Raw genomic sequence first — 9,845 nt, 5'->3', positions numbered from 1 at the left:
CCAAAGAGCCATCACTATCTCATGTGACCACATAGCCTTCACCCTTCTTTTCCTTTTGGAAGGTCATTTTCCTCTCCTTCTTCTCCTTCTTTTCTTTCTTCTCCTTATGCTTCTTCTATTTACACCAAAATTTGGAAGGAGTCTCGCAGGGACTTAAAAGCTCCCAAGATCATGTCATCAAGGAAGCAATTGCGTGTAGATCGAAATTAGTTGATTCAGATGCAGCACTGGGATCGGCTTTCTTCAGATGATGACGAAGGCTACGATCGGCGCTAGGACAAAGCATGCTGGACTCTATAAAAAGGGAAAGATTAGAGTTCAAGTTATCTTAAATTAGGAATGTTCTCATAGGGCCAAAGATTGTGATGAGTCGTGCTTAGATTTGAGTCATGCGTAGGTTCCGGGTATAAATACCAAACCCCGGCTATTGTAAAGGACACACAATTAATCAAATACAAGTTATTTACTTTTTCGGCTTTGGCCACCCCTTAGGAGTAGGAGTAGAGTAGATCTCGGTGAGTTCTTCAGCAAGTATGGCTGCATCGATCTGGTCAACCTCCACTGCTTGTCTATAAGTATCGTCATGGCTTATACCTCTGTTCATACGGCTGCATCGATCCGGTTGACCTCCACTATGACTCTGGTATGAGTTAGTTATTGACTCTTGTCTAGTTCAAGTATGGCTGCATTGATCCGGTCGACCTCCACTGCTTGAACTAGATTAAGGTTAAGTTATTGGCTCTATCTAAGGGTGGCGTTCCTTCGGATAGATTCATTAAGTTACCGATATTGCTTATTGCTTCCATTGTTTATTTAATTACAGCAATATCACTTTGCCCGATTGGGATTGATCTAGATCGGCCTTACATCTTTGTTAACCTATCGTTTGTTAGTCTAAACCAATTTAATCTACACTTTAAACGATGAGTTATGTTTTATCAGTTGTTTTATGTCAATCTTGATCGTGCATAGCGTGCGGTTAAGGCGTGTTTGATCTTGAGTAGATCTATTGGCTAGCGAAAGCTGTTCCATGGCCCATTATCATGGCCTGTGTGATTCTGCCTCACACCCCACTGTTAGCACCATGGAGTGGGGACCGTTATTTGGTAGATCTGTTCCTTAATTATGTGTTATGCCTGAATCGGCTGTTTTAGCTGATATCGAGAGCTTTCACGAACGGTTCGCATCATGAGATCATTGAAGTAGCGATAGGTTGAAAGATGTATTAGCCCCATGATCTTATTTTTTTATTACGGCCTGCGTGATTCTGTCTCATGCCCCACTGATATTAGTAATAAGTTAGGGTCGTCAAGTCTATTGTTGTTTCTACGGCCTACATGATTCTGCCTCATGCCCCACTAGTCAAATCAATAGATGAGATCTAATATGTCTATTAGATTTGTCTCTATTAAATGGTTGAATGATGATGAATTGTTTTCTTTCATAAAAAGGGGTTCGGTTACTTGCAGTCATTGGCATAGCATGAACTAATTACTGTTGATATCTTTTTGCCAGTGACCAGTATTTGTTTAAACAATGATATTCATAATGATAACCGATTCTTCTTACACAACCCCATGAGCTTTAACCAATTTATTCTTATGAATATGCTGGAATCGACTATTTAGTCGATCTCCTTTTATATCGTCTCTCATAGCCGCACATTCAGGACTGTTTGGCAACACCGACATGTTTCACCCTTAATTACTGATAAGCTTTCTCTCCTTGTCAATTGCAGGGTCAAATTGACTGGCACGTGTCGGGAGGAGTGCGTAGGATCGACCACCCTTGCGTTCAAGCTAGGCGGATCTCTAGCTTCATCGAGCGGACCCTTTCGGCTTGCTTGTGTGTCCTTAGCACGGGACAAAATTCTGTGTCGACATCTTCTCATCCTCATCATTGTCACTATTATAGGGACAATCCACTACAACGTGATCCAGACTCTTGCACTTATAGCATCTTCTCACATACTCCTTGTTGTGATCTCTTCTCTTTCTTGCACCGTAGCCCTTCTTCTTCATGAACTTGCCCATCTTGTGCACAAATAGAGCCATAGCTTTATCATCAATGTCACTAACATCTTCATCATCACTTGATTCTTTCTTGGACTTGCCCTTGTTCTCGGATAATGATCTAGCCTTGAATGCTACACTCTTCTTCTTGTCTTCATCTTCCTTCTTCTCATCCTTGTCAACCCCCTCCCTTTTTATACGGTATGTCTCTTGTGTCATGACATCATCTAGTACTTGGTTAGGGGTAAGTTGCTTCAATCCTCCTCTAATGATGATCAATCTCAATGTCTCAAATCTTGGAGGTAAGCACATCAAGAACTGATGAGAGACATCATCATTATTGATCTTCTCTCCCAATGCCTTCAAGTCATTCACAATCACTTGGAGCCTATGGAACATCTCCAGAATATTCTCATCATCCTTTATCTTGAAGCTTGTCAACTTATCCTTGAGGGTGTACAACTTGGCACTCTTCACCGTCGGTGTGCCCTCATAGCAACTTGAGCCATCTTTTGACACCGAGGTTGTTAAGAGCCACACTAACGAAACTAACAAGCTCTCAAAGACTAACTACACTAAAGAGCTTGACAACTAGTTTGCAAGAATGTAAATGAGTGAGTAGGGTGATTATACCAACGTGTCGAGCAATTGAACCAATCTCAATTGTCGAGGACCAATACTAGGGTACCCCAAGAGGAGGAGCTAATGGTCATCAACATTGATTCATTCGAGCAGTCAAGAGCATGACTATAGCTCCAACTAACCCCTAGGTTTGTGGGCTCTACCTCGCCCAACCTCTAGGGGTGGGGCTCCATGCTGCCCGACCCATGGGTGTGGGCTCCATCTTGCCCAGCCCCAAGGACACAGTTTCTGCCTCGCCTGGCCCCTTGGGTGTAGGCTCCACCTTGCCTAACCCCATGGACTTGGTTTCTGTCTTGCTCGACGCATTGGGTGTGGGCTCCGCCTTGCCTGACCCCGAGGCCATGGGCTTTGCCTCACTCAACCTCTAGCGGCGTGCTCTGCCTTGCCCAAACTCGAGGCCATGGGCTCAGCCTCACCTGACCTCTGGGGGTGGGCTCCGCCTCACTTGACCCCAAGGCTAGGGGCTCTGTCTTGCCCGACCCCTTGGGTTCATGCTCCATCTCACCCGACGGTGACCCATACCGCCACCAACAACTACATGTCCAAGCGTATGGGCCTAGGTCAAAACTCTGACATCGAGAAAGAGATTGGCATGGCTCGACGTAACCCATGGTCATGATGGGCCATACCTGAGGGTTCATAACAAGAACAGCATTGGGCATGCCAGTGCTGTTCTACCTAACTATCATACGAACGATGACAGGCGTGTTAGTTCATCATGACGTCCGCCAAGATAGAATGGAATGCCATGACTGGCAGACAATGCTTGCGCATGGCGCCAGTGATAGGATAGGGCTACAACATGGAGTTGTCCCTATTGACATCTATAGGATCGGTGGGACCCACATGAAGGAGAAGAAGGACCTGATGATCCTAAAGGCCTTCTCTCTCTTGTTCTTCTCTTTTCCTCCGCTATAACTCATGCTTTCCCTTAGCCTATAAAAGGGAAAGGAATGTGTCCCATGAATGGGATCCAATTCAATCTGATCAAACCATCGAGATCCGATATAGATCAGCATAAGAGCATGACATGAATGCATAGCTAAGCAGCAATCAAGCTCTCAGCACCCACTCACTCCTTTCACCAGAGACTTCAGATCCTTTCCCTCTCTCGCCTGTTTGTAACCCCTACTACAAACTTTCATTGCTAGTAATATGAACAACAGCGACAAACTGGACATAAGGACTTTCTACTTGAACCAGTATAAACCTTGTGTCCTCTCAGCACACCATCCGAGTTAGATGCGCAATACTAGAAATTTACTCATCGGTGGTAACTCGAAACATGGATAGTTGGTGCGTTAGATAGGGGCCTTTTGCATGTCTCGACATCCACACTATGCCTCGGATGGCTAGTCATCACGTCAGCTAGGTCCTGGGCTCCTACTGCCGTCCAACCTCTCCACTCCGCTGGCCTCAATGCGATTGCTAAGGCGTGTGAGGAGCTGCAGCTGCACGCATTGGAGGCCCACACCCTAGGAGCGACTAGCTCCTCGGCTTTGATTATGGGAGGCTAGATTGCTATCTCGACGCCTTCCTAGGACCTCGACGATCCTGGGAGGACCTATGCCACCTCACCTTCTTGTCTGCCAATGTCATAACATAGCTTGCTAGAGGAGAGCCGCTCTCTCTAGAATACCTCATCCGAAGCGCCCCGACAACGCTCCCGTCCGGTCTACGCAACGCCGTAGAGACCATTGGCCACCTTGTGGTGCAATGCACTCCTCCATCCCCTATGAATGATGAGTTCATGGGGATGACCGAATATGTCATGGAATCTTTCCATGACCTCCTCATAGCAGAATTGGAGTCGCCCTCCAGCTCTGACTCTAGCAGGGGGAGCCATCACCCCTCTCATGAATGTTTCATGGCAGGTACCCCTGAGGACACATCGAAAGCATCCATGAGAGAGAACCTACCCCAATGAATGACTTTGATGATGAGGCCAAGAGGGATCCTAGGGCCCCACCTCATCTACGGGTAGAGCAGCTGAAGGCCCAGCACTAAGAGCTCAAGGAAGCACGACTCCAGCTTGAGTAGGAACATGTAGAGCTCGAGCGAGAGATCGAGTGCCACAGAGACGGTCGGCTTGCATGCACCGTGGCTTGTGACATGAACCAAAGGATCATCGAGAATGATGAAGCCCTCCCACAGTTTAGTCGAGCAAGCCAGAACATCGCCGCCGAAGTGGCCTTGCTTCAGGGGCTTCAAGGGCTCACGACGCCCAAGGATCATCGAAACCATCGTGACTTTTGCATGCTACTTGACTGTGCGGTGGAGCAACAGGCCAAGAGCTCACTATCTCGATGACGCGAGCTTGATGCTAGCTAGTGTGCGCCCTTAGAGCAACATAACATGGACGCGTTAGTCCACCAGGTGTAGCAAGGCGGTAGGCTGCACACCACGATCTCAGTGCATGAGCGTCTTGGCCTTCACCATGACGCGCGCGACACCCTCGATGCTCGTATGTGTACCCATGGTGATGCGAGGGAGGGGCAAGCCACGGCTACCACCCTTGTCATAGCGAATGCTACGACAGCAGCAAGGACCGAAGCCCGAGCCCTGACTTTCTAGGACCTTAGGCCTTTGGCTGACACATCCTCAACGTCGTCTTTCCACCGCGGTACCGACTGCCGACCAACATCCCAAAATACTCAGGGGAAACAAACCTCGGAGTGTGGCTCGAGGATTATTGTCTTGCTTGCCAAGTCGGAGGGGTGGAAAATGAAGATTTCATTATCCACAACCTACTATTGTTCTTGGCCGATTCAGCGCAAACGTGGTTGGAACACCTTCTGCCCAACCGAATCCAAAGTTGGGTGGACCTAAAAGAGACCTTCATGGATAACTTCTAGGGAACATACACCCGTCCTGGGAACCCGTGTGATCTAAAAATTTACCGACAAAAGTTCGGGGAAACTGTTCATGGGTACATCCAGCACTTCTCCCTACAGTACAACGAGCTGCCCAACATCGCCAACACTAACATCATAGGAGCTTTCCTATCTAGGACCACCTATGAGTCCCTGGTTCACAATCTAGAATGTAAGGGTCCATGAACCACCAAGGAGCTCCTCGACTTCACCACCAGCCACGCCTCAGGCAAGGAGGTGGTCAGGGTGATTTTTGACCGCCTCAAAGGCAAGGTGAAATGGGATGAGGATGCCGGCGAAGGCGCCTCCAACCGTCCCAACAAGAAGAAGAACAAGCAATGGCGCAAGGGCTCTCTCATGGCCACCATCGACCACAAGGGGGGTCAGAATTCCACCAAGGATACCCCAGACCACTTCGAGAAGCTGCTTGAAGGGCCATGCCCGAACCATGCTTTCCCCATCGAGCACCTATACAAGGACTATGTCCTCTTGAAGTGGTTCTTGACCGGAAGTTCCAACAAGGGGGATCATAGAAAGGAGCCTAGTTAGATGAAGCACGTGACTTTGCCCTCCTCCACTTGGACGAGTACCAACAAGCATTGCGCCGGTACCACAACCGTCGAGTCCGGGGTTAGGCCTTCAACATCGGGGACCTAGTGCTCTGCCTTGTCTAGAGCAACAAGAACCGCCACAAGCTCTCTCCGACGTGGGAGGGACTGTACATCATAGCGGAGGTGCTCCAGCCAGGCACCTACAAGCTCAAGACCATCGATGGTGAAGTCTTCGTCAACGCCTAGAACATCGAATAGCTACGTCGCTTTTACCCTTAATATATGCACATTTTCTCTTATTAGTGTCGCTATCAACTCCTCGATCTTTAGTGACACCCAACCCTAGCAACAGCAGGTGGTCAGGCCTCACTCAGGGGCTGATAAGAGCATATTTATCAAGGTGACATTCTCTATGCCTGACCCTTTCTCATGTTAAGACCCAGAAGTGAGGGTCGCGGAAACAAATGCTGAGTAAAACTGGTCGGACTACAAGAAACCTATGCTCCAGCGACTACGGCATTTTTATTCACCAGCGTGATCAGAGTTTTTTCCACACCCCGAGCTTTTTAGCCTTAATTACGGAGAGAGTCGGTACACATTTAAGAGTATATCCACCTAACAAAAATTCTCTGTGCCCAACCCTCTCTCACGTTAAGACCTAGAAGCAAGGGTTGTGGAAACAAACGCTGAGTAAAACTAGTCGGACTGCAAGAAACCTACGCCCCAACGGCTATGGTGTTTTTGCTCACCAGCGTGATCAGAGTTTGTTCACTCGCACCCTGAGCTTCATAGCCTTAACAACAGAAAGGGTCAGAATGCACTAACCTTTTTATACAAAAATGGCAGAAGGGCTAAAAATTGTTTAGCCATAATGAAATTTAAGAGCTTGTCCACTTAATACAAGTTCGCCACTGAAAGGGTCGAGATGGCGACTAGAGAGGGGGGTGAATAGTCCTTTTTAAAACTTAATCACATTGGCTAACCAAAACAAGTGTGGAATTAAAACTATCGGACTAGCCAAGACTATACCCCTCTATCTATGTTCACTAGCACCTTGCAAAGATACTAATCAAGCAACAAAGGTGCTTGGCTAGCTAGAGCTCACCTAACCAATTCTAGAAGCAAGGTCACACAAACCAAATTAGCCACACAAGGGAGCTACTTCTATGCTACATAAGCAAGAAGGTAATTAGCAAGCTACACAAGCTATCTAATTACAATAGCAACAACACAAGCTCAATATATATGAAAGTAATTGCAAGCTTGTGTAACAGGGATGCAAACCAGCGGGAAGAACAATGTTGACACAATGATTTTTCTCCCAAGGTTCACGTGTTTGCCAACACGCTAGTCCCCGTTGTGTCGACTGCTCACTTGGTGGTTTGGTGGCTAATTAGCATCACCCGCTAAGCCCACATGTCGGGCGCCGCAAGAACCTACCCCTTGAGTGAGGGTAGCTCAATGACATGCTTTACTAAAGTTGCTCTTCGTGACTCCCATGGGGCGAGCACAATGCCCCTCACAAGCTCTTCTCCAGAGCGCCGCACAAGCTTCTTGCGGGCTTCGACGGAGACCACCACCAAGCCATCTAGGAGGTGGCAACCTCCAAGAGTAACAACCACCACCAGCTTGCAACTCGATCACCTAGTGCCACTCGATGCAACCTCACGATGCAATCGCACTAGAATCGCTCACTCACACAATCGGATGATCACTATCAAGTATGTGTGAGATGGAGGGCTCCTAAGCACTCTCAAGCATGGACACAAAGTCCCCCAAGGTGCTCTCTCATAGCCATGGCTGAAGGTCACTTCTATTTATAGCCCCAGGGGCTAAACTAGTCGTTACCCCTTCACTGGGCAATGGTCAGGTTGACCGGACGCTCCGATCATGTTGACCGGATGCTGGACCTCAGCGTCCAGTCGCCCGCAGATGGCCACATGTCCCGATTCCAACGGTCACTTGACCTAACCAGACACAACAGCTTCAACTGACCAGACTCTAGACCCTCAACGTCTGGTCGTTTACAGTAAGGTACCCAAGGCATATTTCTTCGACCGGACGCAGCCCTTCAGCGTTCGATTGCCGAGCGACCTAGCGTCCGGTCAATAGACCAATGCCAGCATCTCACTGTTACACATGACCGGACGCGTCGGTCCCTCAAAGGTCTAGCGTCTGGTCACTGTATAACCAGCGACACTAACTCGTTTTTACTTCTAACTTCTCCACCCTTGCTCCAATGTGCCAACCACCAAGTGTATCACCTTGTGCACATGTGTTAGCATATTTTCACAAACATTTTCAAGGGTGTTAGCCACTCAACTTGCCACGCCACTCGATCCTAGTGATGATGCAAAGTTAGATCACTCGAGTGGCACTAGATGACCGATATGCAAACAAGTTTGCTCCTCTTGATAGTATGGCCATCTATCCTAAACCCGATCATAAACTTCTCTACACACCTATGACCGGTGAAATGAAATGCCCTAGGTTATACCTTTGCCTTGCGCATTCCATCTCCTCCAACGTCGATGCAACACATGCACTAACACGATCAACAATGATATGATCCACTTCATATCATCACGTGATCATATTGGTTCATCGATCTTAACTTTACTTGCTCTTCACCGTTGCCATCATCCATCGGCGCCAAGTCTTGCTCAAGCTTCACCGCCACGTAGTCCATCACTCCAAAGCCTTCAACTTGCCCTTCACGCTTGCAACCGGTCCATCAAGCCAAGTCTTGTCTTGATCTTCTCCACCTTTGATCACATGACTCAATGTCATGTCTCATGTGCATTTAAGCTCCTTCATCACCACATGTGTGAGGTTTGCAACATCTCCAAGCCATTTTTACCTTCATGGCATATGTTGCTCACACACATGTACCTGTGGACTAATCACCTGTGTATCTTACATAAACACAATTAGTCCACCTAAGTTGTCACTCAATTACCAAAACCAAACAAGGACCTTTCAATCTCCCCCTTTTTGGTAATTGATGACAACTCTACAAAGATGTGGAAATTAAGCTCTTTTGGATTCATGTTGCTTGCCCAAGCAATTTTACCATGTGTAAATGATTTTGGACAAGTACCACAAACCTGAGATGGTAGTATTATCTCCCCCTACATATGTGCTAGAGTGTTTGTATTGAAGTTTGCACATATGCATAGATTGAAAATGTGGGAGAGTAATTACTACCGAATGATGCTAAGGTGTATAGAGTAAACTTTTGAAGTGTGATACCAATCAGAGTTGCATCTTTAACTTCATCCCTAGCACCATGGTTAGCTAGATGTCACTTGGAAATAAAATCACTAGATACCTCATGAGATCAACATTAAAAGCAAGGTACTAGCATTACTTGTAAAGCATACCAAGTGTCTAGCTATCATCCTATGCATGCTAGTTATCAAATCATCATTCAAGTTCTACAACTAGCATACACCGCACAAGCATGCATATTGAATTTAAAAACTTATGCAATGCAAGCAAGCACATGAATATGCACATATCAAATGCAATCAATCAAAGTTCATGAGCTTGCTCCCCCTACTTGTGTGCTTCTTTGATCCATCTCTTTTCTCCAATGTTGCTCCCTTTTTGTCCATGTTCATGTCCAACCTCTATTTTTATATCTCATCTCTCCCATTGTACAATCTCTCCCCCATTCAATTGAGCTTTCATATCTTTTTACATTCTCTCCCCCTTTGTCATCAATTTCCATAAAAGGTGTGCTTATTGATGCAAGGGTATGCATT

The sequence above is a fragment of the Miscanthus floridulus genome, chromosome 18 (assembly GCF_019320115.1).
Source record: "Miscanthus floridulus cultivar M001 chromosome 18, ASM1932011v1, whole genome shotgun sequence".
NCBI classification, from domain to species: Eukaryota; Viridiplantae; Streptophyta; class Magnoliopsida; order Poales; family Poaceae; genus Miscanthus; species Miscanthus floridulus.
This window is presented reverse-complemented; position numbering follows the sequence as displayed.